Here is a 6,000-nt window from a genome sequence, read left to right on the forward strand (position 1 = left end):
AGAATGAAAATTCCCTCTTACTGTTATTGCTTTTTGAGAAAATTACAGGCTTCCATGGACCTTGTTTTCACAGACAGCATTCCAAGGTCAAACAGCTCATTTCTCCAAGGATGTAGTGATTCTTCTTTCTACTGTCCCAGGGGCAGAGTCTTTTAAATACCAACTTTTTTTAATACAAATATTACAATTGAGGATAACACTTTCTAAAAATGTTCTTAAGGGTTGTGAATCCAGGAGCTTAAAATTGTTCTTGATCAAAATAAGTCAGCCCTTGAAAACAGAAACTAGAAAAACAGACAAGGCATTTTTCTTGTCTTAGGCTAGGACTCTCAATGGTAGGAGTATTTATCCCTAAACTAGGTCTTTAGATTTGAAAGAAAAAATATACAAAGAGGCAGCAAAAGTCATGGCAATGGTAAAGGTAAATAGAAACAGATAGTTTGACACCATCCAGTTGTACTAATGGCAATATCTAGTGTATGGAGAACACCTGTTATACAAGGGTCATTTCCTTTGAACCCTAGAAATTAGGATGGAAAGGGAAAGTATTGGGACTCAAAGGGAACTAAGGTAGCCATGACTTTCTTTCAGTCAGGACCACTGCTCCTTCCTTGCCCACTACCATCCTTAGCTTAATAGGACCCATATCTTTAGCCACAGCAAGTAAATATTTGAGGCTAAAATCCACAGATTAAAAAGTCTAGAGATGAAAGCAGAAAGGAGATACTACAGGGGTACATTAACATTGGCTGAAACCTAGAAGAATCACTGATAAGAGGGACTTCCAAGTTTACAAGAGAACAAGTCTATATACCTTACTATAGACTCACTCAGGTGATTAAGATGGCTCTGTCTATGCCAACACGAGGGAGACCATTTAATTTAATTGCAAGCCTGAAAACAGTACCATATGAAGAAAATCTGTTCAAACAGAAAGAGAACTTATGACACATATAAACAGAAGTATTCTTAAGGTGATGAGAAATGAACTACAAGAAATAATAGATCTGCAATTACCTAACAGCATCCAAAGGGTAGAAGCTCTACATCTGTTGATTTTGTGAATTAATTCTTCTTCAGTCAACCAATATTTAAGGTGTAACCACTATGTGCTCTGTACTGTGTAATGTACAATGCATTCATGTTTCCTGACCCTGTGGAGCCCACAGTTATAGTCATAACAGAGACATTACTTTGCAAACAAAGGTCCATATAGTCAAAGCTATGATTTTTCCCGTAGTCATGTATGGATGTGAGAGTTGGACCATAAAGAAGGCTGAGTGCCGAAGGATTGATGCTTTTGAAGTGTGGTGTTGGGGAAGACTCTTGAGAGTACCTTGGACTGCAAGGAGATCAAGCCAGTCCATCCTGAAGGAAATAAGTCCTGAATATTCATTGGAAGGATTGATGCTGAAGCTGAAGCTCCAATACTTTGGCCACTTGATGCAAAGAACCGACTCGTTGGAAAAGACCCTGATGCTGGGAAAGATTGAAGGAGAAGGGGATGACAGAGGATGATGGTTGGATGGCATCACTGACTCAATGGACATGAGTTTGAGCAAGCTCTGGGAGATAGTGAAGGACAGGGAAGCCTGGTGTTCTGCAGTCCATTGGGTCACAAAGAGTCGGACATGACTGAGCAACTGAAAAATACAATACATAATTATAGATAGAGATGTAGATGTAGATACATAAAAGCATATTAATTGCAACATCCCTTTTGTCTTGGGCTTTGAAGACAGCCTGAAATACATGAGAACACATGGAGAGAGACTATAATACAAGCTTGAAGACACTTGCAAAACATTTGTAAGCCCACTTTTTAACTTTCCTTAGCCTATTCTGCACAATAATGATATATGAGAAAACTGATAATTCACTAAAGAGTTAGAATAAATAGGGACTTCACAGGTGGTGCAGTGGCTAAGACGCTGAACCCCCAATGCTAGGGACCTGGGTTTGACCCCAGACAGAGAATTAGATCCCATGTGCTGCAACTAAGAGCTGGCACAGCCAAATAAATTTTAAAAATATTAAAAACAAAAGAGAAAAAAGTGAAGCTGTGGTGGTATGTGTTTTTTTCAATCTTCCTCAAGTTAGAGGAGATTCAAAGGATTGACTCAGAGAGTTTGACATATTCCCCTGGAGTCTGGAGGATTTTGAAGTTCACGTAGGGTTGCAATGACAACTTCTCTCACTTTACTGCGGTAAAGAATCTGACTGCCAATGCAGGAGATGCGAGTTCAATCCCTGGGTCAGAAAGATTCCCTGGAGAAAGAAATGGCAACCCACTCCAGTATTCTTGCCTGGGAAATCCCATGGACAGAGGAGCCTGGTGGGCTACAGTCCATGGGATTGCAAAGAGTCAGTTCTAGGATACATTTTTCTTCTTTCACGTGTTTGATTTATTCCTTGAAATTGCTTACATCTATTTTCTTCATTAAAAGTTGATCTCTAGATAACTTTCTTCTTTCCAATACGTTTTACAAAATTCAACTCTTTTAACTAGTTAATTACTTGATGAATTGGCTATGTAAGTCTATTGTCTCTCTCTCTCATCTCTCTCTCTCCTTCACACACATGCGCGTCACACACACACACACACACACACACACACACACACACACACACTCTTAAACTTTCTTTTCTGGAAAGTTGCTCTTTATTGGGGTCATTGTTATTTGTGCAATAGGGATAGAAAATCCTTACACAAGGAAGAGTATCTTCCTTTTTGGAATTCCAGACGAAAGCAAACCCACTAGGTTAATTCCCACCTAATATCACAGCAATAGTGCAGAGACTGAACTCTTTAGGATGTTGTATGACAGCTACTCTGCACACACATGGTGCGGACATCCAAAATTGAAGCCATCTGAAGTTAATTGGGACTAAAGTATAAAGCAAAGCCTTCGTATAAAAGAATTTTGTGAAACAAGGAAAATATGACTGTTTAGTAATTGCAGAGTGAAAATGCTCTATTCTCCAGGGTCACAGAAATGAGCAGGGAGCCACATCAGAAAGATTTAATGGTAAACTCCTATTAAACTCCTAGGACTCGTCAAGAAAACCACCAAATACCTTTGTGTTTATTCCAGTATTGTTTACTATAGTGAGTAAAACAATCTTAAAAGCTAGTAAAATGGAATTAGCCCAAAAGTATGATAAAATCACACATTGGAATATCACCATTAGAATGTGTGATGTTGACCTGTAAATAATGTTGTGAAATAATTATTTCACAATATACTGTCAGGTAAAAATTCTGATTAGAAATATCCTATAAGGTATGAATCTCTAATAGAGTTTTTTTTTTTTTGACTAGTAAAATTGGTGAGTTATTTTGTTTTTAGCTTTCCTTCTTTGCATATTGTATTTTCTACATTAAACATACATAGCTTTGTAATCACACATAGGGAATGTGACCAGGTGATGACGTTAGTTCTGAGCAAACAGTAGGGTTTCATTTCTCCTTGGGGTGAAGATCTGTGGTAACAGTTATTCTATGCACATCATTCCAAGTCATTCATGGCACGGGTGAGGCAGGGCACAGGGAGGGTCCAAGAAGTGTCCTTTCATAGATATTTCAGATCCACAATGATGGCCAGACTTAGCAATGCATAAATATTTGTGCAGTGAACCTAAAACTCTGACAACTCAGGTGCAGATTTAGTCAAATACTATTGAATTTTTTAAAGCCAAATTTCATACTTTAATAAAATCACTACTTCAAAGTTTTTTTTTTAATTGGCAAACAATCTTCTGCAAGATAAAGAATTGAAGATAAAGGTATTTTTGATGAATTACACTTTAAGATATGCACTCTGAGCCAAAGATAGCATTTTCCTTACAGTGAGGTTTTCACTTCTAACCCCCATACCTTCTCCTGACCTTACCAAGAATCTCACTAAGGTGTTCATAGCTGGGGGACTCCACATGTTGACATATGAGGCTTCTGTGGGGCTCCCTCAGGCAGTGGCATCACTGTGGTCTCTCAGAGCACAGAAATACACAGCTGAGTCCTCGAGCTGTGAGTCTGAGATGGTGAGGCTGATGGAACTCGTTGCTTTATGGAAGTCCAAAAAATACTGACCTTTTGTTGTATTCAGCTCATTGTAAGACTCCTGATGAATAAGGAAAATCATTTCCCCACTTGATGGTTGCTTGTACCAGAATAAATAATAAGTATAGCTATTAGCTTCATATGCACAGTTCAAGGTTACATCCTCCTTCTCCAGCACAGAAATTTCTGACTGATTTTGAGTTACTTTCTGGGCCATGAGGGATCCTATAGAGAAGAAAAAAAAATCATATATATATATATACATACATACATATATGAGAGAGAAAGAGAGACAGAAAGAAGAGGCTGATTCTCCTGGTGGAACTCAGAGGGCTTCAAGGAACAAACAGAGGATTAAGAGTTCTAATTCCTCTGCCAGTTAACCAACTCTCCTAAACCCCAACAGACAATAATAACCTGCCCTACCTCTAAACATGGGAGCTGAGCAGAGCTGAGTCTGTTTGCGGTCATCCTTACCAGCCTTACCAAGGCAGACAGAGCCTATGACAGCTCTGAGCAGGCCAGGGAGCCCCATGCTGGATGTTCTTCCTCTGAGTGAAATGCTCTGTGGTCTCTCTCAAATTCGGTCGAGATGCCTGACCTGTGCCTGCCAGGGCACATGCACAGTGACTGAGCTGTGAGATGCTTCTGCATCAGAACAGGAAATGTAACTGGCTGGTATCAGTTTGCCTGTGTCATGCCATGGCTTGTGGATGTGGTTGGTGATTGTAACCTGCCTATTTAGACTTGAAAGTCACTTGGTCATATCTGACTCTTTGTGACTCCATGGACTGTAGCCCACCAGGCTCTTCTGTCCATGAGATTCTCCAGGCAAGAATACTGGAATGGGTTGCCATGCTGTAATTAAATTAACAACAGTTACATCAGGGCTGCATGCATATTCTGTCAATGCATCTAGGATAGACATACGTTCTGTGACAAAAACAATTTATTATGATTACAGTGACCTCTGAGAACAAATAGTCATCCATTTTTGTATAGCTCCTTTTGGGGGAGGGATCTGCAGTCAAATCTACAGTGAAATAAGCTCGCAGCTTTTCTTTCTACAGGAAGATAAACTGTTTATTCTCAATCATCACAACTTCTCTTCCTACACTCCAAGGCATAGGTTTCTGGGGAAATTTATGCTGGATAAAGGTCCTTTTCTGTTTAATGCAATCATAGCAAGTTTCCTGGTGGACAAAATTTGTCCAGCTTTATGTGTCTAACAGTAATCAATAATGTGTGCTAAAATAATCTTGCTTTTAAATATCCACCCTATAGTCAAAATGAGGACAAGCTCACCAGACCATACATTCTTATTTCCTTATATCAGAAATGTAGCCCTAGAGGCTGCGTGCCACAACTCCTGAGCCCGTGCGCTGCCACTACTGAAGCCCGTGCGCCTGGAACCTGTGCTCTGCAACGAGAAGCCACCGCACTGAGAAGCCCACGCACTGCAGTGAAGAGTGACCTCCACTCACTGCAACTGGAGAGAGCCCAAGTTCAGGAACAAAGACCCAGCTGAACCAAAAATAAAATAAACAAATAAATAATAAAAGAAACATAGCCACTCAAAAGTCACAAATGCTTTCTCATCCCACGGCTGCAGCAGCTCCAGTTCTAGGAAGATCCACTGGAGAAGGAATTGGTACCCAGTATCTTGGGCTTCCCTGTGGCTCACTGCGTAAAAGAATCCCCCTGCAATGCAGGAGGACCTGGGTTTGATCCCCGGGTTGGAAAAGATCCCCTGAGAATGAAAGGCTACCCACTCCAAGTATTTCTGGCCTGGAGAATTCCATGGACTGTATAGTTCCATGGGATCACAAAGAGTTGGACCATGACTAAGAGACTTTTCACTAACTAACACTAACAATTGGTCCTTAGTTGAATGAACTTCCGAAGAGTAGTATTATGCTAAGTAAAATAAACACAATGCA

The 6,000-nt window shown here is 40.1% G+C and overlaps 1 long non-coding RNA gene across 1 annotated transcript; it reads right to left on the minus strand.

The window, feature by feature from the left end:
- Positions 1-3,057: 3,057 nt before the first annotated feature.
- On the minus strand, positions 3,058-4,835 carry LOC101903738 (uncharacterized). The gene is made up of 2 exons (XR_236068.3): positions 4,547-4,835; positions 3,058-4,285 (listed from the first exon to the last, which is right to left on the minus strand). It is a non-coding gene; the product is annotated as an uncharacterized lncRNA (long non-coding RNA).
- Between the last annotated feature and the right edge of the window lie 1,165 nt (positions 4,836-6,000).

Source organism: Bos taurus, chromosome 10, assembly GCF_002263795.3.
Source record: "Bos taurus isolate L1 Dominette 01449 registration number 42190680 breed Hereford chromosome 10, ARS-UCD2.0, whole genome shotgun sequence".
Lineage (NCBI taxonomy): Eukaryota > Metazoa > Chordata > Mammalia > Artiodactyla > Bovidae > Bos > Bos taurus.